Here is a 10265-nt window from a genome sequence, read left to right as displayed (position 1 = left end):
TCACGTGTGGTCTGAGGCACGGTCTCGAAACGTCCTCACGTGTGGTCTGAGGCACGGTCTCGAAACGTCCTCACGTGTGGTCTGAGGCAAATGTGAACATCTTATACTCACCTACAGGGCGGTCTGGTATTGTGTTTGTCACTGTTCTTCTTCCAGTACAGTCCTCCTTCCCGTGGATGATGCGTCCTACATCATCCACACAACCTCCCCCATGATGCTTCGGTGCAGGAACACGTCTCTGCCCTGCCGATCACAAAGCAAAGTACTGCAAAGCACAAAGAGAAGTCTGCACCGAAGCGCGATGTAAGACACTGTGTGGATGCACTTAGGACGCGTCGTCGACTCAAAGAAGGATAGGAGGAGGCACCGGATTAAGACAAGCGAAGCCCATTGGATGGGGGTGCCCCAAGGGCAAATCTAATAAAAAAAAAAAAAAAAAAAAAAAGTTATGCAGATTGGCATTCTAGAATGTTGTGTGTATATATAAGGGCATTCAGATAGTGGACGTGCTTTATAAAATGCTGTATATAGAGGGTATACAGGTAGTGGTCGTACTATATACACAGCATTCTAGAATGCTGTATATGGCGACATACAGGTAGTGGTAGTACTTTATACGGGGGGGGCATAAAAATGATTGAATACCCTGTAGTAAACAGCAATAATGCATGAAAATATAAGGTACTTGGGTAACACGCTCGATTTAAAAAAAATGCAGAAGCCATAAGCCATCTACCACTTCACAGTGACCCTAATTGGGACAGTGATAACTAATATTAAAACCCTTTATATATTGATGTGGTTTCCCATTCCTGTGTCCACTATTTGGGCCTAATCCTTCTCAGTCCTTATCCACAAGCACATCACAGGACAAAGCGGTAAGGTTTTTAATATTAGTTAGGACTGTCCCAATTACGTCACCGTGAAGTGGTGGGATGGCTTTGGCTTTTTTAATAAAGAACATGTTAACTAAATCTCCTATATTATTTTCACGCACTGTGCCATTTACTGCAGGGTATTCAATCATGTTTGTGTTTTTTTTCTGTTCAGTGGCCAGTGTGAACGCGCGCTTACACGCTCCATGCACACCAGTTTGTATCGTTTTTTATGGGGAATCCTGGTGACATGTTCCCTTTAGGCAGGTTTACATCTATGCAGATTGTACAAGTGAACTTCACTGTCTCAAAAGTGGTTTACCTGTTTAAGGCTAGTTTCACACTAGTGTATCTAAATGCAGCGCACGGCGCCACTAAGCCCCTCCTCCTCCGGTCATCTCCTACTATCGCACATCACTGCATGCGATCTGCGCACCCTACCTTTAGCATAGGGTGCGCAGACTGTGTGCTAGTAGGATTTTGCGTGTGCTGCGCCCTTTTGACGGTGCGCCGAGCGCACCATGTTGCATTTTGGGGCGCTTGGCGCACAGTCAAAAAGAGCGCAGCGCACGCAAAATCCTACTAGCGCAGTCTGCGCACCCTATGCTCAAGATAGGGGGCGCAGATGGCATGCAGCGATGTGCGATAGTAGATGACCAGAGGGGGCGCCGTGCACTGCGTGTAGATACGCTAGTGTGAAACTAGCCTAACCCAGTTATTACAGTACCTTCCATGTGTTACACAGATGCATCATGGGCTTGTCCATGCATGAAATAAAAGGCTAAATTACAACATGGAGATCAGAGCAGTGTTTTATTTACATTCAGAACCAGTTTAAGAGGAACAAATTAAGATTTCCCACAGAAATCTCAGACTTTTACTTACAGAAATATTGGCTAAATAACATTCTTACATATATAGAAACCTTTAATTTTATAAAAGTGCATTTTTTTGCATTGAAAAATTTTGCTTGTTTCATGCAATGCATTTCTTATGTATTGTACAACTGTAATATGCTGTTGGTGCATGCGGGCAGGACTGATGGATCTGTGGCTCGGCCCCCCATGGCCTGTTTCCGGTGTCTAGGACCAGATACCATAATACCAGCCTTGAATAGAAGGAGACAGCAACCAACCCTGAGAGACATCCAAGGTGGGAACGCCCCGTCATGCCAAAGGGAGTCTGCTAGATCCAGGCGTAGTAGACCAGCGCTGATGGGTTTGTGGACGCCAGGAGGGGGTTGGGCCTGAAGGAAGGTTTCTTTTCCTGGCGGGTAGGAGAGTTGTCCTGTTGGTTGCTTTTTTGGACTGAACATTTCCGAAACCACAATTGGACTGTGCACCTCTTGGGAAGCAGGAGTTTAGGCTTCTGTTGCCGAAGAAAAGTACTCTTACCCTGATAGGTAGAGGGCAGGAAGCACTAGAAAGTTGGCGTGCATGATTGTTCAGGGCGCAGGTGGTGTGGCCCGGCCACCAGAGGCTAGACGAGAGCCTGGATTTTTAAGAGTAGGGTCGCAGGAGCCTCTGTCAAACGTGGAGGCCGCATGAATAGGAAGGTTTCCCCAGGAGATGTCCATATTGCTCAGGGGAAAACTAGGACATATTTGTCTTGTCCCTTCATTTTTTTAATGGAGCCCCCTCACTGCCTGGTAGGATATACCTGTCCTGAAGATTTCAAATCCTAACCTTTACACAGACTTTCAGGCGACTGGCAGGTAACGGGATTTGTCTTCCCTCCCTACTCTATCTGGATATGGGGGGGCGAGAGGGTAGGGGGATTAGTGGCAAGGACTGTCCGCCGGAAAACCGCAAACACTCTTGATGTGTTAGGGCCCTGCCTCGTAGACCACAGATGATATGGTAGTGACAATTCTAGGTGGGAGATCAGAGTGATAACTCCACTCTGTCGCCCTTAAACGCCATATCTGAAAGAAAAAGGGAAATCATTAATAAAAAAAATCAAGACCTAAGGCAGAAACCAGCCTGGGTGGTCCGGACCCATGTCTGCCTCCTACTGACACTAAGCGAAAACGGATTAGCTTCATGCCAGTTGGTGGTGTACCCTCCAAGCATAAGCAGCATACAAACATAGCTTTTTGTGTGCCCAAATGAAGCATTAACCACCCCGCACACCAACCAGAAGGCCACTCAGGGTAACCCCCCCCCTGTCCAATCATAAACCTCCACCTCACACTAATCAGTGGACCCCACAGGATAAACCCATCAAAGCCCAAATGCTCCCTTCCCCCAAGCATAAATCCCCATCAGATGCCCGCTCAAGCATAAATCCCCATCATGCACCCTCCACCCCCAAGCAAAACCCCTCATCGGACGTCCACACACCCCCAAGCGCGCAAGCCCCCATCGGACGTCCCCACGCCCCCACCGGACGTCCCCACGCCCCCACCGGACGTCCCCACGCCCCCACCGGATGTCCCCACGCCCCCACCGGATGTCCCCACGCCCCCACCGGACGTCCCCACGCCCCCACCGGACGTCCCCACGCCCCCATCGGACGTCCCCACGCCCCCATGCGCACAAGCCCCCATCGGACGTCCCCACGCCCCCAAGCGCACAAGCCCCCATCGGACGTCCCCACGCCCCCAAGCGCACAAGCCCCCATCGGACGTCCCCACGCCCCCAAGCGCACAAGCCCCCATCGGACGTCCCCACGCCCCCAAGCGCACAAGCCCCCATCGGACGTCCCCACGCCCCCAAGCGCACAAGCCCCCATCGGACGTCCCCACGCCCCCAAGCGCACAAGCCCCCATCGGACGTCCACACGCCCCCAAGCGCACAAGCCCCCATCGGACGTCCACACGCCCCCAAGCGCACAAGCCCCCATCGGACGTCCACACGCCCCCAAGCGCACAAGCCCCCATCGGACGTCCACACGCCCCCAAGCGCACAAGCCCCCATCGGACGTCCACACGCCCCCAAGCGCACAAGCCCCCATCGGACGTCCACACGCCCCCAAGCGCACAAGCCCCCATCGGACGTCCACACGCCCCCAAGCATAAGCCCCCATCGGACGTCCACACGCCCCCAAGCATAAGCCCCCATCGGACGTCCACACGCCCCCAAGCATAAACCCCCATCGGACGTCCACACGCCTCCAAGCATAAGCCCCCATCGGACGTCCACACGCCTCCAAGCATAAGCCCCCATCGGACGTCCACACGCCCCCAAGCATAAGCCCCCATCGGACGTCCACACGCCCCCAAGCATAAGCCCCCATCGGACGTCCACACGCCCCCAAGCATAAGCCCCCATCGGACGTCCACACGCCCCCAAGCATAAGCCCCCATCGGACGTCCACACGCCCCCAAGCATAAGCCCCCATCGGACGTCCACACGCCCCCAAGCATAAGCCCCCATCGGACGTCCACACGCCCCCAAGCATAAGCCCCCATCGGACGTCCACACGCCCCCAAGCATAAGCCCCCATCGGACGTCCACACGCCCCCAAGCATAAGCCCCCATCGGACGTCCACACGCCCCCAAGCATAAGCCCCCATCGGACGTCCACCCCCCCCGGCATAAACCCCTATCGGACGTCCACCCCCTTAAGCCTAAGCCCCTATCGGACGTCCACCCCCCTTAAGCCCCTATTGGATGCCATTCCCAGCATAAAACCATCATTGGACATTCACCCCCCGCATAAAACCTCATCGAACGTCGACCCCTGACCCCTCCCCAGCATAAACCTCATCGGACGTCCACCCCCTCCCAGCATAAGTCCCATCGGATGTCCAGCTTCCCCATCATAAACCCCCATCGGATGTCCATCCCCCGTCGGATGTCCATCCCCCGAAAGTATAAACCCCCACCAGATGGCACCTCTTCCCCAAACAAAAAGCCCTACCAGTCGAGCGCCTACCCCAAAATAAATCCACCCCTTTCAAGTCACAACAGATGCAGACAGGCCCCTTCGCCCTAGCATCAAGTCCCCAAGACACCACAATTGCGCATTAAATCCCCCCCCGTCCCAAGATCCCAACCAGACCAGGAGGCGTTAATGCACGCTTGTGGGGTCTGTTTGTCCCCGGGGGGCCCTACTGGGGATAATGCACGCTCGTGGGGTCTGGTTGGGCTTCTGGGGGTCGATTAACGCATGCTTGTGGGGTCTGGTAGGGCCCCGGGGAAGGGTTGATGCATGCTTGAGAGGTCTGGTTGGGCCCTGCATTAGACCCCCAAGGAGCCCACCAGACCACAAACGCATGCATTAACCCCCTCCCCGTGAGCCCAACCAGACACACAAGTGTGAATTAAACCCTCCGCGCTTGTGGGATCTGGTGGGCTTCTGGGGTGGGTTAATGCAGGGTCCACTCAGACCCCGCAAACGTGCATTAACCCCCCCAGGGCCCAACTAGACCCCAAAAGCATGCATTAACCACCCCTGGAGCCCAACCAAACCACAAAAACGTGCAATAATCCCCCCCACAGTAAGGAGCCCACCCAGACCCCACAAGCATGCATTAATCCCGCCAGAAACCCAAACAGAACCCACAAGCGTACATTAAAAACCCCTGAGATCCAACCAGAACCCATAAGCGTGCATTAATCCCCCGGGAGCCCAACCAGACCTCACAAACGTGCATTAACCCCCCCCCCCGGGACTACCCAACCCTGCGTGTGCATTAACCTCCCCCCCGGGACCCAACCAAACACGGCAAGCGTGCATTAACCCCCCCCCCCCGGGACCCAACCAAACACGGCAAGCGTGCATTAAACCCCCCCCCCCCGGGACCCAACCAAACACGGCAAGCGTGCATTAACCCCCCCCCGGGACCCAACCAAACACGGCAAGAGTGAATTAACCCCCCCCGGGACCCAATTAACCCCCCCCCGGGACCCAACCAAACACAGCAAGCGTGCATTAACCCCCCCGGGACCCAACCAAACACGGCAAGCGTGCATTAACCCCCCCGGGACCCAACCAAACACGGCAAGCGTGCATTAACCCCCCGGGACCCAACCAAACACGGCAAGCGTGCATTAACCCCCCCCGGGGCCCAACCAGACACGGCAAGCGTGCATTAACCCTCCTGGGAGCCCAAGCAGACCCCACAAGCATGCATTAGTACCCCCCGAAGTACAACCAGAGCCCACAAGCGTGCATTAACCCCCAACCAGACCCCACAAGCATGCATCATTAACCCCCCTCTCCCAGGACTGCCAGACACCCCAAGCGTGCATCATTAACCCTCTCTCCCGGGATTGCCAGACACCCCAAGCATGCATCATTAACTCCCCTCTCCCGGGACTGCCAGACACCCCAAGCGTGCATCATTAAACCCCCTCTCCCGGGACTACCAGACACCACAAGCGTGCATCATCAACCCTCCTCTCCCGGGACTACCAGACACCACAAGCGTGCATCATCAACCCTCCTCTCCCGGGACTACCAGACACCACAAGCGTGCATCATCAACCTTCCTCTCCCGGGACTACCAGACACCACAAGCGTGCATCATCAACCCTCCTCTCCCGGGACTACCAGACACCACAAGCGTGCATCATCAACCCTCCTCTCCCGGGACTACCAGACACCACAAGCGTGCATCATCAACCCTCCTCTCCCGGGACTACCAGACACCACAAGCGTGCATCATCAACCCTCCTCTCCCAGGACTACCAGACACCACAAGCGTGCATCATCAACCCTCCTCTCCCGGGACTACCAGACACCACAAGCGTGCATTAACCCCCCTCTCCCAGGACTACCAGACACCACAAGCGTGCATTAACCCCCCTCTCCCGGGACTACCAGACACCACAAGCGTGCATTAACCCCTCTCTCCCGGGACCAGCAGACACCAGAAACGTGCACTAACACACCCTGTACCCAGCCAGACCACGGGAGCATGCATTAACACCCCCCCCCCCCGGAGACCCAACCAGACCCCTCAGACGTGCATTAACCCCCCCCAGGACAAACAGACCCCACAAGCCAGCCTTAGCCCCCCTGGGAGCCCAAGCAGACCCCACAAGTGTGCATTAACCCCCACCCCCCTGACAAAACAGACCCTGCAAGCATGCATTAACCCCCCCTGGGAGCCAAAAGCAGACCTCACATGCATGCATTAGTACCCCCCGAAGTACAACCAGATCCCACAAGCGTGCATTAACCCCCACCCCCAACCAGACCCCACAAACATGCATTAGTAACCCCCCCCAAGTACAACCAGACCCCCACAAGCGTGCATTAACCCCCACCCCCTGCCCCAAACAGACCCCAGAAGCATGCATTAGTACCCCCCGAAGTACAACCAGACCCCACAAGCATGCATTAACCCACCAGACCCGTAAGCGTGCATTAACCCCCACCCCCCAAACAGACCCCACAAGCATATATTAGAACCCCCCCAAAGTACAACCAGACCCCACAAGCATGCATTAACCCCCCACCCCGACCCCACAAGCATGCATTAGAACCCCCCAAAGTACAACCAGACCCCACAAGCGTGCATTAACACCAGGGCTGTGGAGTCGGAGTCGTGGAGTCAGTCGGTGCTCATTTTGGTGGAGTTGGAGTCGGTATAAAATGGACCGACTCCTAAAATATATAATAAATTGGGTACAGTAATTCAATGCAGGATGTGCTGAATATTTTTTCATAGGATTTTAGGAAAGTTATGAAATGTCCTATAAATGGCTGTTATATTCCTGATCTAAGGCTACATTCACACACAGCGTTTTCCCTGTGTTTTTTGAGGATACGTTTTTCAGTTGCAAAAGCTGATCATCTTTTTAAAAAACCGCATCACCTGAAAGGTTTTTGAGCTCATAGATAATGTTTTCAATAGCAAAAGCAGATTAGAAATCTGCTCTATCTATCCATTTATCCATATCTGTCTATCCATATCATATATGTACCAAAAAGAATGAAAACCGGGTAGTACACCAATATATATTCTGTTCTATCTAAATATCTTGATTATTGTATCATAGAAATGATTAAATGTCTGAGGTTCACATTGTACTACAATAAATTTTTCACTTAAATATAAGCAATATGTGTGGGAGTCGGAGTCGTGGAGTCGGAGTTGGTGTAAGGGAAATTGAGGAGTCGGAGTCGCAGATTTGGCTTACCGACTCCACAGCCCTGATTAACACCCCACCCCCCTTCCCCAACCAGATCCCACAAGCATGCATTAGTACCCCCCGAAGTACAACCAGACCCCACAAGTGTGCATTATATACCCCAAGCCCCCTGCCCCAAACAGACCCCACAAGCATGCATGAACCCCTCTGGGAGCCCAAGCAGACCCCACAAGCATTAACCCTTCCAGACCCTAAACAGACCCCGTAAGCGTGCATTAACCCCCCCAGACCCCACCAGCGTGCATTAATCCCCCCCTCCCCTCCGGGAGCCCAACAGCTCCCAGGTAAGCCCCCAAATCCCACTAGTTAGCCCCAAGTATCAGCCCCATCAACCAAACATCTAAGAAGACACCAACCTGTTACTAAACCCTCCTGTCTGTCACCGACGCGGCTGACCTAACTCCACACTGCTCACAGACGCCGGCATCAGAGAGACAGCCAAGACAGTATGTAATGTAGGCTTCTCTCTCTGCACCAGAAGGTACAGACACTTGTAATGGCGTCTTCTCTTCCTGCCTTTGCTGTCAGAACACGCCCCCCTGGTATGACACGCCCCCAGAAGCTGACATCACACCTGGAAGGAGCCCATACAGTCTAGCATTTACCATAAAGCCTGGGCCTCATTACACAGCTGTACAGGGGTCTAGTGAAGGCTTTTTAGCCCTTTCCTCAGACTGTAGCTCCTGGGAACAGGCCCTCACTCCTGTCCCTTCACTATAAAGCCTGGGCCTCATTATACAGCTGTACAGGGGTCTAGTGAAGGCTTTTTAGCCCTTTCCTCAGACTGTAGCTCCTGGGAACAGGCCCTCACTCCTGTCCCTTCACTATAAAGCCTGGGCCTCATTATACAGCTGTACAGGGGTCTAGTGAAGGCTTTTTAGCCCTTTCCTCAGACTGTAGCTCCTGGGAACAGGCCCTCACTCCTGTCCCTTCACTATAAAGCCTGGGCCTCATTATACAGCTGTACAGGGGTCTAGTGAAGGCTTTTTAGCCCTTTCCTCAGACTGTAGCTCCTGGGCACAGGCCCTCACTCCTGTCCCTTCACTATAAAGCCTGGACCTCATTATACAGCTGTACAGGGGTCTAGTGAAGGCTTTTTAGCCCTTTCCTCAGACTGTAGCTCCTGGGAACAGGCCCTCACTCCTGTCCCTTCACTATAAAGCCTGGGCCTCATTATACAGCTGTACAGGGGTCTAGTGAAGGCTTTTTAGCCCTTTCCTCAGACTGTAGCTCCTGGGCACAGACCTTCACTCCTGTCCCTTCACTATAAAGCCTGGGCCTCATTATACAGCTGTACAGGGGTCTAGTGAAGGCTTTTTAGCCCTTTCCTCAGACTGTAGCTCCTGGGCACAGGCCCTCACTCCTGTCCCTTCACTATAAAGCCTGGGCCTCATTATACAGCTGTACAGGGGTCTAGTGAAGGCTTTTTAGCCCTTTCCTCAGACTGTAGCTCCTGGGAACAGGCCCTCACTCCTGACCCCTCACTATAAAGCCTGGGCCTCATTATACAGCTGTACAGGGGTCTAGTGAAGGCTTTTTAGCCCTTTCCTCAGACTGTAGCTCCTGGGAACAGGCCCTCACTCCTGTCCCTTCACTATAAAGCCTGGGCCTCATTATAAAGCTGTACAGGGGTCTAGTGAAGGCTTTTTAGCCCTTTCCTCAGACTGTAGCTCCTGGGCACAGGCCCTCACTCCTGTCCCTTCACTATAAAGCCTGGACCTCATTATATAGCTGTACAGGGGTCTAGTGAAGGCTTTTTAGCCCTTTCCTCAGACTGTAGCTCCTGGGAACAGGCCCTCACTCCTGTCCCTTCACTATAAAGCCTGGGCCTCATTATACAGCTGTACAGGGGTCTAGTGAAGGCTTTTTAGCCCTTTCCTCAGAATGTAGCTCCTGGGCACAGGCCCTCACTCCTGTCCCTTCACTATAAAGCCTGGGCCTCATTATACAGCTGTACAGGGGTCTAGTGAAGGCTTTTTAGCCCTTTCCTCAGACTGTAGCTCCTGGGAACAGGCCCTCACTCCTGACCCCTCACTATAAAGCCTGGGCCTCATTATACAGCTGTACAGGGGTCTAGTGAAGGCTTTTTAGCCCTTTCCTCAGACTGTAGCTCCTGGGAACAGGCCCTCACTCCTGTTCCTTCACTATAAAGCCTGGGCCTCATTATACAGCTGTACAGGGGTCTAGTGAAGGCTTTTTAGCCCTTTCCTCAGACTGTAGCTCCTGGGCACAGACCCTCACTCCTGTCCCTTCACTATAAAGCCTGGGCCTCATTATACAGCTG

The 10265-nt window shown here is 53.6% G+C and overlaps 1 long non-coding RNA gene across 1 annotated transcript; it reads right to left on the bottom strand.

Annotated features, from left to right (window-relative positions):
* Positions 1-1669: 1669 nt before the first annotated feature.
* LOC141074002 (uncharacterized) lies at positions 1670-8502 on the bottom strand. Its single transcript, XR_012227113.1, has 2 exons — positions 8338-8502; positions 1670-2799 (listed from the first exon to the last, which is right to left on the bottom strand). It is a non-coding gene; the product is annotated as an uncharacterized lncRNA (long non-coding RNA).
* Between the last annotated feature and the right edge of the window lie 1763 nt (positions 8503-10265).

Source organism: Dendrobates tinctorius, unplaced genomic scaffold (genome assembly GCF_039654945.1).
Source record: "Dendrobates tinctorius isolate UK_male_01 unplaced genomic scaffold, ASM3965494v1 ptg000322l, whole genome shotgun sequence".
NCBI classification, from domain to species: domain Eukaryota; kingdom Metazoa; phylum Chordata; class Amphibia; order Anura; family Dendrobatidae; genus Dendrobates; species Dendrobates tinctorius.
The sequence above is the reverse complement of the archived record's forward strand: the minus strand, read 5'-3'. Positions and strand labels throughout refer to the sequence as shown.